Below are 16934 nucleotides of genomic sequence, written 5' to 3'. Positions count from 1 at the left end.
CAGGGACCACCCTCTCCGCCAGCAATGTACAGTCTAGAGGGTTCTCAAGAGGTGCGGGGCAGAGAAGAGGGGACACCTCTCACGCAGCAGACCTGCCTGCCTGTGTGCATTCTGCAGGGGATAGAGCCACACAAAAACTGCAAGACAGTCCCCGTCAACTGAGAGCCCAGCCTGTGGTAAGGAATGGAGCCTGGGAGTGGGAGCTGCTGCCCACAGCCCTGACAAGTCTGTGGCTTTAACACTCTCTCCTGGAACACAGAATGTGATTCCAAGTGCTTCCTGGGACAGATCTGATCCTCAGAACAAATGACAGAGTTACTCAAGAAGAAGGCATGAGACACAGCCCAAGAAGGACTCAAAACACAAAAATAAAAACATACACCCTACAAATAGAGGAATGTTCCAGGCCAGGGCATATCTGAAGGCTTAGTTACATTTACTGCTTTGCTGCACATTGCACCTATGATAGAATATAATATGAAAAGTAAATCAAGCAATCAAGAAGTTATCGCTAACTATTAATCGACCAGAACAATTATGACAACATACATGGTTTAAAAAAAATCATTCAACACTTACGAATTCTTTATTTCTGGAATTTTTCTACCTAATATATCCTGACCATAGTTCCCAGCAGAAAATGAAGTTGCGGAGACGGGGGGGGGGGGGGGGGGGGGGGGTGAGGGCAGCGCTGTGTGAAGGGGCAACGCTGGACAATGGGATAGCATGGCGGGGCGGCGTGTTCTCCGTGTTAATTCCATTGTACGCACAATCTCCACTACCCTTCACTACAACCTTAGGAGATGGGAGCTTTTATGATTCTGTTTTATAGGAAAAGTAGAACCCAGAAACAAAACACCGCATCCCTGCCAGCCTGCTGGAGAGGGGCAAAGGCAGGTGTGGTTCCTGGCACTCACTGGAGCAGACCCTGTCCTCGGCTGCCTCCAGATACCAGCCAGCTACCTGGATACTTCCCTTCCTCCAGGTGGATCAAGGTTTTATCAAATGGGGAGTCACACATTCTTCTAGAGGGAGGGGTATTTGTAGTACAAATCAGGCCGTAAATGCCTAGCTAGGTTTGGGCATGAGGGACGGGGCTGGGGCCTCCTTATCTCAGGGCAGGTCCACCTCTGCCCTCTGTAGCCCCGCCCCCACACCGACCTTATCAACTGGTCTTCCAGAAGCACCTTCTATGTGGGCCCCTCCCAGCCATCGCTCTGGCTTCTGCAACTGACTTCCAGGCCAGCTCACCCAACTTGCCTTGGAAGCTGCCAGGACTCAAGGTTACTCAATGACACCCCAACCACCCCAACTGCCAAGTACAAAGAAGCTGTTCTCAGGCCCACCCCCCACTCCCCATTCCCCCACCCCTCCTCTGGAGGTTCACAGTCCTGATGTTCATAACTGTAGCACGTGCCTATGTGGGTGTATACATGTGTGTATGAATGTGTGGGCATGTGTGCACACAAGTGTGGACAGAAGTCCACATTGGGCATCTTCTGCTGATCCCTGGCCTTGGTGGTTGTGACAGGGTCTCTCATTGAACCTGCAGCTCACAGATTTTACTAGGCTGGCTGGCCAGTGAGGGTGTGTGTGTGTGTGTGTGTGTGTGTGTGTGTGTGTGTGTGCGCGCGCGCGCGCGCGCGCACGCGCGCGCTGGTCTTCACCTCCCCAGTTCTGAGATTACAGCACCCAAACACACATCCCAGCCTTGCCTGGCTGTTAAGTGCATCTTAGGGAATCTCACTTAGGGATCCTAGGGACTGTGCCTCTGCAGCCAGGACTTTACCCACTGCTTTTCCTGTCTCCTCCAAGGTAAACGCTTTGGGACCATGGACACCCCAGGGAACACTCCACCCACCCAACATGTCTTTCACCAATTGTGGGTGCGGTTATGTCACCTCTGGAGGCCTATGCCACGGGGCAGTGATGAACGCTCTGGGAGTGGCAGTGCAGGGCCTGGTGTGAGCCAGAAGAGGCAAAAAGAGTATCCGGTGTGATGTTAAGTGATTTTTTTTAAAGGAGTAGCTGAAATTTAGCTTAATATATATTCCATAGTCTTTCCAATCGGTCTTTTGAAAAATCTTCTCTGAGTCTCTTAGTTTTTGTATTATTTTGTATTCATAGCTCTGAAATGCAGAGCAAACCGCTCCCTGACTTACAGTACCCACGGCTATGGCACTGAGCAGCCTAGCCCATGAGGGAACACACACCTGGTTCCCCTGGACTGATAGCCCAGGCTAGATAGCCCAGGCTAGATCAACCTTGCTATAGTCAAAAGTGATCATGAACTTCTGATCCTCCTGCCTCTACCTCAGAAGCACTGGAATTACCACTACCCTGGGTTTTACGTGGTGCTGGAACTAGAACCCAGGACCCCGTGCATGCTAGATAAACACTCTACCAACTGAGCCATGCCTGAAGCCTCATTTCATGGCCCTGCAACCAGGGTCTCAATCTCTCTCTCTCTCTCTCTCTCTCTCTCTCTCTCTCTCACACACACACACACACACACACACACATTTATGAATGCACATACACGCATACACACATGCATGTATGCACACACATGTATACACACATACACATATGCATACTACATATATACACATGCATGGATGCATACACGCACAAGCACATGCGTGCATGCATGCACAGACATGTGAGTATATGTACACACACATATGCACACTATTTTACTTGGCTCAGATGAAGCAGCAGATACCTGTCTGGTTAACATACTTCAGGTGTTGACGCCAGAAGATGCTTCTCTATGACGTCATGACAGATGCAGCCCATGGTGAGGACCACACGACACTGTCTGCATTTCCTGAAATTCATATTTAGGCCCATGGTGATGGTATTAAGAGAGGGTGATTAGAGGGTGGAGCCCTTGGGAGCGGGATGAGCACGAGCACCCTAATATAAGGGATCCAGAGCAGTCCCTTGGAATTAACCGAAAAGAAAACATTTTTACAGGCCTCACACACTGAGAGGATAAACCATTCCTAGATGGGGACCCTGGTGCTGTCAGTTGTGAGGAAGTAGGAATTTTTATGTTAAGAAAACATGCTTCAATCCATGCCCTCTACATTCCCAGGAAGCAGAAAGCCACAAGCCCTGCGGAAGGCATATCCTATCGACGGCCGAGCCCTGCTCTTCAGGCTGACTGGCCAGGGAGCACCTACCTGCCTACTCTGGACCCGCCAGGACTATCTAGGTCAGTCCTAAGAATAGTGCCTTCATTCTAGAAGGTTCTTCCAGCCCTGTGCAAAGCCGAGCCTTGGTGCACTGAATGCCAGGAGCCACTACGGCGCAGCGCATCCCACCCTGGCATGCCCAGCCCTGAGTCCAGAGCTCCTGTTCTTTCCTGTCCCAGCGTCCAGCACGGGGCTGCCCCTGGATGAGAGATATCCCCTGGCTGTGCAGGCAGCATGGCTCCCCACTCTTCTGATACCTTCCTGGGAGGATTTGGGGAGCCAGCAGAGGACCCCAGCACCCCCCAAGAACTGTGGCTTTGGTCCTCCCTGCGTTCTCTTGGCTCTCTGGATGACGTACAGAACTCGCCCAAGGGCACTCAGAAAGCAGATCTGTTTCAAAGCACATTTATCACTGCGCAGCAAGCATCAGTTACTCTTATTTGAAAGCAAACACAAGGCAAGCCTCCACGGCAGGCCTGCCGCAGCTCAGTCCACGCAGGCAGGCAGCTATTGCTAACCATGTGATCAGCCCCAGTCCAGAACACAGAGCACGGCATGAACCAAGGGGGCTGACACACGGGGCTCCTCTCAGAACTGAGAGCAGGGACCCTGGAGCCTGGTGGCCTCAGTTTGCTTCCTGGTCCTTCTATCAGCTGTGGGATGTAGCTAATTCTGCTCTCTCAACATCTGTCTCCTCATCTGTCAAACTGGGGGAGGCCTTGCCTGCCTTTAACCTAATTTTAAGGACTCAACAGATTAATGCAAGTGCAACAAGCAGCCTTCTAAAGTGAGCCCAGTGTCCTCTCCTCCTTTTCTGTGAGGTAGTATCTAATATACCCAACCACCCTGTGTTTGCTCTAGACTCATCCGCCAGTGACAGCTTTGGGAACAGTTCCTAGATTGAGGAAAAGCAGGTACTGAAGTCACTGGGTGAGGCCTCTGGGCCTTCTGAGTTTGTCTTTGTCTTAGCCCCCAGTGTCCTCGACTTCTGCCTGACCACTACTGGACCACAGGGATGTGGGGGGTGGGGGGCAGGGGAAGGAGTAGGGGTGGAAGTGGTGTGGCTCCATCAGTATCTGAGATCAGCAGTCCCCATGAGGAGCTATCACCCTGGAAGCCATGTGTGTACTTCTCAGGGGGCCGAATCACAGCCTACCAGGGCCTTAGAGACAGTAAGGGGGTGAGAACAATGTCACCCCACGGACACCCTTAGTGTTAAGTGTCCCATGCATTGGGCTTGCACATATGACCTGACGGGCTAGTATCCAGATCACCAGTGCTCAGTGGAAGACAAAGCTGGAGTTAGTGGGGCGGTCACCCCTCCAAGGGAGCACTCAAGTTCCCTGTCCAGGGTTAGGCTGGGCTCCTGTTGCTACTGTCGCTGATGCAAAGTCCTCAGCTATACTGCCGGGGTATCACTGGGGGCTTCTAGAAATAAAACCCAGTGTGACCCTTTCAGGAACCCTCACCCTCAACACAGAGTCCCCACCAAGCCCAAAGGCCAGTGGGGAAGCATACTCACTAGAGGCTTAAAAGATGACAAACTCACACCCCACAACTGTCACAAACAGCCTGAGAGGAACCGGTCCAGGCCCAAGGCAAGAGGGGATGGGCTTGAACAGGAAGCCACCTGTCCACACGGACCCAGGAGGATAAAGATGGATGAGTAAAGTAAATAAGGGGATGGGGAACCAACCTTCCTTCCAGAAGAACTGCAAAGGATGGCTATGAATCTGTCCCTCCCACGCTCCTCAGAAAACGGGGCTCACTCTCCTGATGGGGACCAAAGGGGAATCTCTTCTAATGATGAGACAGAGATGGGAAAACAGCAATGGCTGTGAACGTGTGAGTAGCTGGACTGTATAATGAGGTCAAGGCCAGCCCGTTACACAGGGAGATCTTATCTCAAAACAAGGGCAAAACAAGAAGGAAAGAGGAGGAGAGAAATCTTCACACACACACACATACACACACACACACACACACGCACACCATATCACACAACACTCCACACCACACACGCGCACACACACACCACACCACACACACACCAAACACACAACGTATCACACAACATTCCACACCACACGCGCGCACACACACACACCACACCACACACACACCAAACACACAACGTATCACACAACATTCCACACACACACACACCATATCACACAACACTCCACACCACACACACCACACACCAAACACACAACATATCACACAATATTTCACACCACACACACCACACCACATCCACACACCACACCACATATCAAACACCACATACACCCCATGACCATCAGCCTCTCATGAGAAAAGCCAAGTTGACAAAATCACCTTTACTTTCAAGAGGACGTGTGACCCAGCGCTGACCCCAAAATTCACACTCATTGACAAATATTCCCCTGCCCCTTCTGAGATGGAGCCTACAGAAGTCACCCATGTGCTCCTATGTGACTCTCTTGAGCAACAAGCCCAGGTCAGGTGCACCAAGACTGAGACCCAGGATGAGATGGGCCTGTGAGGCTGATACACATAAATGCCACTAGGTGGCGACAGAGCCTGCAGACGTGGAGGTCAGGGAGGACGTCCTGGCTCCTGGATCTTCCCTGCCAGCAGAACTGTCAAATTTGCCCAGATATTTGTGGGCATAGAATGAAGGGGCCTTCCTGGACCTCTTCAGTGGGAATCCTGAGGTCCATATCTTAGGAATGAGTGGGCTGTTCATCCACAGGCCGCTTGCAGAAACTGGCAAACTGCTTTGATCTCCTGGCCCAACTCTATAGACCCCAAGAGTCCCACTCTGCCACACACTGGGATCCTCTGGGATAAACGCTTGCACTCACACTGGAAAGACAGAGTTTACTGGATCTGTCTTGATAACACATCAGCATCTAATGGAGAGACGACAGACGGGTTCTAGGACCCCCATTAAAAAATAAAAATAAATTTTAAAAAATGGTTTATGTCAAATGCTCCAGCTTCAGAACCCAGCTGCCCAGGGGTTGAGCCTGGCTTCTTCTACTTCTCATGTGGCCCTGTGCATGGCTCAGCTGTGACCTCACCTCCCTACAGAGAACCTACAGCTCGCAGCACAGCAGATGTCGCTTATGCCTCGTCCAACCCCACATGCCCAGAACCATGGCTAATGATTCCTGAACCTGAAAAGGCTTGTTGCTCACCATGGCAACCACAGAAGACGCCTTGATGATCAACCACTATATGCTGCAGCTGGGGTCTAAAAGAAAAGGCTAGAGCTCCCTCAAGACCTAAAATTTGGGCCTGGAAGGTACCCCCTGGGGGGTCTCTTGGTTTTCTCACAAATGCCAGTAGCACCCCTGGGATCTGGAGGACAGGAGAGTCCTTCTAATAAGTATCACGCATGACCACAATCCTGCTGCTAACATCCCATTCGTACAGGGGAGAGAAAAGACACTTCTGCCTGTCCTGCTAGAGCAGTGCCCACCAGTAGGACTAGGGGCACGAGGGGCGTCCACAAATGCCAGGCTCCAAGCCCTACATGTCAGCTGCTGAGTCTGAAACTCATAGGTGGACCAGCCAGTCCCCTATGCTGGCTGTGATGAGATCAAGTTGGGGTCCAAACTTCAAGATGTTCTAAAGGCTTCTACCATTGCCTCCAACAGCTGCCGACATGTGCTTGGTGTCTGTCGTGCATGGCACAGTCCTTAGTGAGTTTTTAAAGTTCACTGAAGGTTATCTGTAAAAAAAAATGTTACCTCAACCATAGGGCATCCTGGGGAGTCCAGGACTCCCAGATACCCGTCTAAATCAGTAATGGGTGCATGGATCATTTATCTAAAGATGATAGATCTAGAAAGTTCTAGAGGACACCAAAACATATTCTGGTCGGTCCAGCCATCACAGAGAAGCACAGTGAAATATTTTACCCTTTTGTTGTTATTGCTGACTGACTGATTGTTCTGAGGGTGGAACTTGGGTCTTTTTGTTAAGGAAAATTTTGTTTAATTTATTTACTTTTATTTATGTGCATTGGTGTTTTGCCTGCAGGTGTGTCTGTGTGAGGGTGTCAGAAGCTCTGGGACTGAAGCCACACACAATTCAGCACTGCTATGTGGGTGCTGAAACCTGAACCCAGGTCCTCTGGAAGAGCAAGCAGTGCTCTTAACCACTGAGCCATCTCTCCAGCCCCCCAGAACTCAGGGTTTTGCACACACTAGGCAAATGCTTTACCCCTCAGTCACATTCCCCACCCCGATCCTTAATACATCCCTTCTCATAAATATAACATTGTTTTAAAACTGTCTTAATCACTTTGGGTAATAGAGTAGGCATAAACATACTTAATTGTTTGAGATTTTTCTAAAGCCCTGTCCAACTCCAGTGAGAAAGGGAGCGCCCAGATATTCAGTGATTTACAGATGCACCTGCAACATGTCTACCTGGACACTAGAGGGCACCATAACCCAAGAGTCTGGCTGCACTGGCCCTGGCCCTGAATGGGTTCCATAGGAGGAAGCACAGAGCTTAACAAGATCCCAGCAACCTATCCTAGCTGCGCGAATTGTAGGGTGTAGAACCCTCAGGCTCACACCCCTGCACCTTGTTGTCAGTGTAACCAATAAGCAGGTGCTTGGAGGCCCACAAAGTGGAGTCATAGCCTGCACCACACGCTCCACATGCTCTACGTTGGTCAATCACTTAGATGTGTTCTTATACACACCTCTTTGTTACATCCCCACATAGACATTTAATATCTCTCTCTCTCTCTCTCTCTCTCTCTCTCTCTCTCTCTCTCTCTCTCTCTCTCTCTCTCTCTCTCTCTCTCTCTCTCTCCCTCTCTCTCTCCCCCTCTCTCTACCCCCCTCTCTCTCCCCCTCTCTCCCTCCCTCGTCCTGATAGACAGGGAGGGAGGGGGCTTCCCATGGCTGGGCTGTTTGTCCACAGACAGGGAGGACTATCTGGGACCAGGGTGGTTTCCACTCTGGTGAGCATCACCCAGAAAGTAAACACAATTGGAGCCTGTTTTCAGGGGTGATGCCTACAATAGTCCTGAGCTGGGCTGCCTAGAGATTAGAGCCAGTGCTGCTGGCCTGGCTGAGGGTGGTGGGTCCCAGCCCTGCTTATCCCGGTCACAAGGGAAAGAAGCCCCCACCCAGAGCATCCCTGCCAATTCCTGATGCTGCCACCAGATCTTCTTAGAGATGCCTGTGACTTGTGAGGGACAGTCTTTAGCCCCATGTATATGCACGAGAGAACTCGTTTGCACATGGGTTCACATGCGTGTATGTATATGTGTTCTGCTTGTATGTTCGCCCCACCCCCACCCCCAGAGGTGCCAAGTCACTGCCTATTCCCCCCTCTACCAGTGCCCAGTCCATTGTGAACCGGATTGGCAGTTCTTGACCACAAGTACTGGTGGAGCAAGGCAAGGGACACCAGGAACATGGCGTCCAGGTTCTCAGCACCCGGGTGCTTTGGGTTCTATCCGCAGCACGAGGCACATCGTCATGAGCCCACACATTGACTTGCAAACAGAATACAGGGAGGAAACCCCTGATAGATCTTCTGGGTTAGGGAAGACATGACCCCTTCCCTCCCACCTCCCATTCCCAGCAAGGCTGACATCCATGACCCTAGGTCAGGCCTGCCCTGCAAAAATAATATAACAGAGAAGCCATCATTTGTATGGGTGTTGGGGGTGGGCGGGATCTACTGAACTTTAGGACCGAAAGGTCCCTTCTCCTATATTCTTGACCCAATTTCCTTTTTACTCCATTGAGTCTTTTGTCAAAAACAATTTCCCCAAAACGACTCCCCAGAAGAGAGTGACACCATGTCAACCACAAGAATGGATTTTTAAAGTCAATTTTGTTATATGTATATGCGTTTCTGATCTTGATTAAGGTATTGTGATTGTATAGTTCATTTAAAAATGTAATGTATAATTAGAAAATAAAGGTTGTTAGTGGATAATCATCGATAATAGTCAAGCTTGTAGTCATGTTAGATTTTCTGGATATATAGAGATATATTTCAGTTAGATAGGTATTCTTCATATCTTTCAAAGACTACAGAATATGGCATTTAATGTTTTAATAACTTAGGGTTTTTCATAACAATGAGACATGTCTGCTCCTGGCAGCACCAATCTACTTCAAGAGGATGATGGGCATTGAAGAGGATCCTTATGGAGTTTGATAGCCATTTGGGCAAGAAACTGCTCTTGCCTGGACTGTTGCATAAACTGGACACAAAGAACCCGCAAAGAGAGGACTGCTGAACTTGCCTAAAGGTAAGATGATTCTTTGGGGTTCCTGACTCATGAAAGAGTCTGTGAGACATTCTACAGAACACAGCAGATACTGACTGAACTGCCTTTGAAATTTCCTGCTTCATGGAAATGTCTGCTGGATACTATGGGCCTGTAGGCCGAAGACGGATGCCCCAATGGTACAGAGGAACTGTCCAGGCAGCGAGATGTCTCTGTAATTTCTAGAGTTTTAGAACTTGCTTACTTCTTGTTTGCTTAGGTAATATTATATCCTTCTAGAGTCTTTGATGGAGTTGAAGAATATATAGTTATAGTTTTCCTTAGTTATGATAAAAGATAAAATAGATATAAATATTATAACTGTAATTCTTGCTTAATAACTTTTTGTTATATGTAATTTTACTACGTTAAAGTGAAAGCCTTTCTTTTTTTAAACAAAAAGGGGAAATGATGTAGGTGGGTCTTCTATCTTTTGTTTCATTGGTTAATTAATAAAGAAAACTGCTTGGCCTGATAGGTCAGAACATAGGTAAGTGGAGTAGACAGAACAGAATGCTGGGAAGAAGGGAAGTGAGACAGTCGCCAGGTCAGACATGCTGAATCTTTCCCATTAAGCCACCACCTTGTGGTGCTACACAGATTATCAGAAATGGGTTAAGCAAGATGTGAGAGTTAGCCAGTAAGAGGCTAGAGATAATGGGCCAAGCAGTGTTTAAATGAATACAACTTGTGTGTTGTTATTTCGGGTGTAAAGCTAGCCGTGTGGGATCCGGGCAGGATGAAAAGCAGGCCTGCTCGTCTCGTCACTACAATGGTTCTTAAAGCATACAGGGCAGTGGCACGTGTATATCCATACTGTTGTGTGGCCATCGTCACTGTCTAGTTCCAGAAAACTGTCATTCTAATAAAAGGAAACTCTGGACCCACTGATTGGTCACTGCCCACTCCCCTCTCCAGTCCTGGCAGCCACTAACCCTACTTTCTCCATAGTCATTTCTGTGTATTTCACAGAAACAGAGCCCTGCAGTAAGTGGGCTCCCTACTCTGACAGACCCACAGCTCATGCGTATTAGAGCATGTCAGGACTTCATCCCTTTTTACGGCTAGACAAGCCACCATTGCATGCCATCCATCTGCATATATGTATGTATGTGTGTATGCATGTATATATACATACATGTATGTATGTATATGCGTATGGGAGATATACTGTAGCATTAAAACACTTACAAGAGAACATTGGAGCCTCTATAGCCAATTTCACAGGTGCTCGATGAGGTAAGAGAGGAAGGAACCGAAAGAGAATGTGCTCAATTGGTGGCAAGCCCATGGCTCTCACCTGGGGCTCTGATAGGCACTGCCTGCCGGGTGCTGTTCATAATGAGGACAGAGTAACTGGAGAAGCCCAATAAGAGGTGGATGGAGACAAGAGGAAGAGAATGCCTGCCTGGGGGTGACAGAAGGGCCAAGAGGCAGGGCTGGGAGGAGGCAGGAGGGAAAGAAGATGACCTCCTTGGCCTGAGTCCTCAAGCCCAAGACACAGAGGATTGCTAGGGAAGAAATGACAGCTTTGTCTGGAGTTTGGGGAAATGCACCAAGGAAGGACGGCTGTGGGGCTCAAAGGATGAGAAAGGCAGTGACCAACTCCGTGGGCTTCCCTCACTTCCAGCCTGGCTGGAACATGCCTGGCCCCTGGCCTAGAGGACCATTTTCCTTCTTGGGGTCTCGGGCATTGCCTCAAGGTTAGCCAGCAATGCCAGGTGGGAGACATCAGTCAGCTCACGTTTCTGTTTTTAACATTTTAAAAAGGTGTGTGTGTGTGTGTGTGTGTGTGTGTGTGTGAGAGAGAGAGAGAGAGAGAGAGAGAGAGAGAGAGAGAGAGAGAGAGAGAGAGAGATTTTCATTCCAGCCTGTGGAAAGAAAGAAAAGAAAAGAAAAGAAAGAAAGAAAGAAAGAAAGAAAGAAAGAAAGAAAGAAAGAAAGAGTAATCTTTAAAACTTTAGAAACCTCATTATCAGGGCACTGACGTAGCCTGACAAAATAGCAATTTGTTATCAAGGCTGTGGGGCAGAAAACCCACTGCGTACCACAGTGGGGAAGTATAGAATGAGCCTGGTGTCTCTGTCATGGCGATGTGATAGGGACATCTGCCAAGCCTTTCAAGGAGACACTGGGCTGGCCTCAGCTTGGGCCCCTGGCAACTTTTCTACTTTTCCTCCCACAGGTCCACACGGACAGCCCCAGCACTCCCCACAGGCAGCCTGCTCACTGCCCTGACACCTGCCAGCTATAGATCCCGCTACAAAGGCAACTTCTTAGACCAGCTCTCTGGGTTGAAGGCTCTGCAGCCCCATCATATGTTTGCTTGCACACGCATACATGCAGGCACATGTGTACACACACACACGCACACATACACCCACGCGCACTCTGCAGTTCTACTTAGCAATCCGTAAGTTAGGGCAATTGGTGGCTCCAGAGCTTGGGGTAGGACAGTGCAGCTTTTCTTTCTGGAGGGAGGTGTTTGCTTAGCTCTCCGCCCACTGAAGGCTGAAGAGAACAGGGTGGCTAGGAAGGGCGGACAAAGGTTCGGCCCCTGGAAGAAATCCTAAAGAAAGCCAACTGCCCAAGGGGTTCTGCAAGATGGGAGGCATGGGCAGAGGGCAGGAAGACAGAGTCCAACCAACACAGAGGAGGGCCACTGCGCCTGAAAATCCGCTGACAGAAACAAATGGCTCTTAAGCTACGGCTGTGTGCCAGGATGTTCCAAAGACCTGGAGCTGGAGAGTAGAGAACAAGGAGAGGGTGGAGGCCGGAAATGTGTCCACGCAGCCCCAGGTTCAAGGCTGAACAATGTTTCCTGGCCATGCCCTACTTACCCCATCAGGAACTGCTTTACTGGAGCCCCTCACCCACTAAATGCGGACCCTACCCACAGCCACCTGTGCAGCTTCTGTCCAGGACCCCAAAGGCCCAGCCAGGTCAAACGGTAAAACAGAAAGGGAGAGATGCCATAGAATCAGGAACACGGTAAACATAAATTGACAGGGTGCTGGAGAGATGCTCAGTGGGTGAGAGAGTTTGTGGCAAAAGCATGAGGGCCTAAATGCAGACCCCAACTGTGTATTGTAAACAGCCAGGAGTGTGAGCGTGTGCATGTCAGGAACCTTGTGTCATGTGTGAGCATGCCTGGAACATTGTGTGTGAGTGTGTGTATGCCTGGAATCTTGTGTGCGAGTGTATGCACGCCTGGAATCTTGTGTGTGAGTGTATGCATGCCTGGAACCGTGTGTGTAAGAGGGTGTGCATGCCTGGAACCTTGTGTGTGAGTGTGTGCATGCCTGGAATCTTGTGTGTGAGTGTATGCATGCCTGGAACCATGTGTGTGAGAGGGTGTGCATGCCTGGAACCTTGTGTGCGAGTGTATGCACGCCTGGAATCTTGTGTGTGAGTGTATGCATGCCTGGAACCATGTGTGTGAGAGGGTGTGCACGCGTGGAACCTTGTGTGTGAGTGTGTGCATGCCTGGAATCTTGTGTGCGAGTGTATGAATGCCTGGAACCGTGTGTGTGTGAGGGTATTTATGCCTGGAACCTTGTGTGCGAGTATGTGCACTCCTGGAACTGTGTGTGTGTGAGTGTATGCGTGCCTGGAACCTTGTGTGTGACTGTGTGCACACCTGGCACCTTGTATGCAAATATGTGCATGCCTGGAACCTTGTATGCAAATATGTGCATGCCGGGAACCTTGTGTGTGAGTATGTGCATGCCTGGAACCTTGTATGCAAATATGTGCATGCCTGGAACTTTGTGTGCACACCTGAAGTGGTGTGTGTGAGGTTGTGCACACCTGGAACCTTGTGTGTGAGGGTGTGCACACCTGGAACCTTGTATGTGAACATGTGCATGCCTGGAACCTTGGGATGGGGTGTAGAGCCAGGAGGAATGCTGGGGCATTCTAGCTGCCAGCCTAGCTCCAGTAAGAGACCCTATCTTACAGGAGCTGGGAGAAAGCAGGGTACCTGATATGCCCCTCTGGCCTTCACGTGCACATGTGCACACACACACACACACACACACACACACACCACACACAGCTCTACACACAGGCACATACACCACACAAATACCACAATAAAAGAAACCAAAAGTGTCATGTGCATCAGTAGTGACAAACGGGAGAGGAGGACACACAAATGTGGGAACAAAGGGCCAAGAAACGGGGACTCAAATTCCACAATTCTGCAAAACCCACACCTGGGCCAAGAGGAAAAGAGATTCCTTGGATAAATGCAAGAAAGCAATCCGAGTCCCACATCTCCCTCCCCCTCCCTCCTGTCCCTGATTTCAGGATGTGAACAGCCACACCCCCGCAGCCTCTTGCTGAGCAATCTACAGGCCCCTTGCCTTCAAACAAATTTCCCACCTTTTCCTACCACGCCATGAACACATGATGCCTCACAGCAGCCAGCAACCCTCAGATGCTCTCCCACCCAAGTGCCACCTCTCATCCCCACCCCCTCGGTGTATTAGGGATTTTGGTCACTGCTATGACAAAAGCAACTTAAAAGAGAGAATGTTCCTTTGAATCGCAGTTTAATGGTGCAGTGGGGAAGGCCTGTCAGCAGGCAGCCGGCAGCATTGCATCCATATTCAGGAATCACAGAGACAAGCATGCCGGTTTCAGCCAGGACCCCAGTATATCAGATGGACAGGTCTTCCCTCGTCAGCTAAACCTCTGGGAAATCTCTCATAGACACACCCACAAGTATACTTCTTAGGTGATGCTGAATCCAGTCAAGCCAGCAAGGAGGATTCCCCCCTCACGGTCAACGTGGACCACTTCAAAACCACAGTGGCCTCCCTCACCTGCACGGCAGTGGTCTGGTTCACTCTGCCCTTCTGCAAAGCCCAGAGACACCTCACCTGTCCTTTTCTGAATTTGGGCTGGGAGCTCCCCCCCACCGCTCCCGCCCCGGGAAAGTCCGGGGTTCTAGCTATGGCCCTACCCTCAATTTAATTTTCAGACATTCAATACTCCTTTGGAAATTAAAAATCATGGTTTCTCATCCCCGTGTCCTCAGGTCGGCATGGGAATGGATAGCGAGGAAAAAGACGGCGGAAATGAGAGCAGAACACACCTCAGTTTTCATATATGGCAGCCTGAAAAGTCACCTGGGAGGGGGGGTCAGCTTCTGCCTGCCTGGGGAAGGAGGAATGATTCGCAATTGCCCACCCCTCTCTATGCCCAAGTCTTTTTGAAGGGGCAGGAACAATGCATAGGGGAGTCAAGTCCTTCTTGGCTGAAAACAGAGCTGGACTGTGTTCTAATCTTCCACTTACACTAATTGCCAGGAAACAGCCCTTCTCCCTCTGCCATTAGGACTTAATTAAGTCCCGGTGGCCTGGAAGGAGGAGATCATGTCTCTAAAACTGGCACGCAAGATGGGAAATGCCTAAAAAGGCAGGCCAGGCAGTGTGGGACAAGACAAGGTTCTGATCCCAAAGGGCAGCTCCAAACTTCCCAGATTATCCTTGGTTCCCGTGAACCCATTTAACTGCCAAGAATCAACCAGGTTGAATGCCCTAGAGAATAAAGGGTTAAAGCCCCTCATCTCAGAGCTCCTAAAGGAAGCCAGACATGAAAGACAGGTAGCACCATTGCAGCAAGTATCTCAAAAGGGCACTGGCAGAGCCCAAAGCAAACCAGCCATTGCCTAGGCACCTCCGCTCATGCCAGCCTCCCTGCCCTGCGTGTACAGCTTCAGAAGCAACTCAGGGTAGCAGGGGACCCTCTTAGTCAGGCTCTGAGGGAAAGAAAAGCCAAGATGGAACCAAGGTACAGGATGGGAGCTCCCAATCGGTCCCCAAGAGGGCCAAGGGTGAGCCACGATGAAGGGAGATGGGCATCTAGGAAGGACACACAGGTTTCCCAGTGGAGAGATCTGTTTGAATCCTGGCAGCCTTCAGGCTGGGAAGATGGCTCAGTTGGTCGAGTGCTTGTCATGTGAGCAGGAGGCTCTGAGTTTCTGCCCCAACACCTATATAAAAAGCCAAAGCCGTGGCAAGTACTTTAATCCCAGAGCAGGGGAGGAAGGCATGTCCTCGGAGCTTCCCACCCAGCCAGTCTGATTGAATCAGCAAGCCTCGGGTCCCAGCACGAGACCCTGTCCCAAAACACAAGGAGGACTGTTCATGAGGACAACGCCTGACATTGACCTCTGCTCCCCTTACAAGAAGACATGTACATACCTGCCCATGCATGTGTGCACATACATGTACACATAATAAGCAAACCAGAAAATAAATGTCCATAGTTAGGATACCAACTAGGTAGGGCACTCAGCACTTAAGGCTGTACCAGGAATATCAGATCAAAAACAGGGACCGTTCACAATGTTTGGGTGCAGAGGAAAGATATCTCTGTGTATGTGTGTGTCTCTCTGTCTCTGTCCCTTTCCCTCTCTCTCAGAATGTCACAGAGGCCAGCACACGATGGGCACTCAGGAATCATTAAGCAGTGTGTCTCCTGCAAGGGCAGGCAGAGGGGAGGATGGAACCCTGAGAAAAGCAATGGTATAGAAAGGCAAGGGGCTCATGGAGACACAGAGGGACAGAGAGCACCCTCCCCACACAGGGGAAGTGAGCCCTCACCTTCTCCCTCTCTGGCTGCACCTTCTGGCTTCTCTGATGACACAAAGGCTCCACTGTGTCCACAGGTCAGAAGGTCCACACCCCTTGACCCGGGGATGGATGTCGCTTAACAGGCTGTGTGACCAGACGCAACTTACTTTCCCTCTCTGTGCCTCGGTCTCCCCATCAGTCACATAGAGGTCACAGAGTGTCTACCTCCTAAACTCCTTGGGAAGAGCTCATGAACGCATATGTGCAGGCATGTGCGCTTGAGCACACATATATGCATGCGCTGCTGGACTGACAACAGCTGATAGCCACCACCTAACAACCTTAACCATCATTCCAGAACGTTCTCAGAATATGTCTAGTCCCTGTCCAGTGCGAGGTGGCAGAGAAGCTGACCAGGCCCCTGAGAGCTCCCCGTGTGGTCCCCCACTGCACAGTACTGAGTCTGACAGACCAGAAAGGCCACACCCAGCACCACACTGTCCTCCAGGGTCTCCACAGCTACTGTCACATAACAAGGACAAATTCAGCAAGGGCTTCATGGATAGACCAGAGACGAATGCTTCTGCCAAGGAGTCAGAGGTCTACAAACCTCTCAGTTAAAGCAAAACCAAGAGACTGGAGAGATGACTTGGCAATTAAGGGCACCGGCTGCTCTTCCTAAGGACCCTGGTTTGATTCCCAGAACCCACGTGGCAGTTCATAACCATCTGCACTCAAGGTCCAAGGACTATGACATACTCTACTGGCCTCCTGGGCCCTGCAGACAAACAGTGCATAGACATACATGCAGGCAAAAGACCCATATACAGAAAATGAGCCAGGCATGGTGATGAA

The sequence above is a fragment of the Arvicola amphibius genome, chromosome 4, assembly GCF_903992535.2.
Source record: "Arvicola amphibius chromosome 4, mArvAmp1.2, whole genome shotgun sequence".
In the NCBI taxonomy this organism is placed as follows: Eukaryota; Metazoa; Chordata; class Mammalia; order Rodentia; family Cricetidae; genus Arvicola; species Arvicola amphibius.
This window is presented reverse-complemented; position numbering follows the sequence as displayed.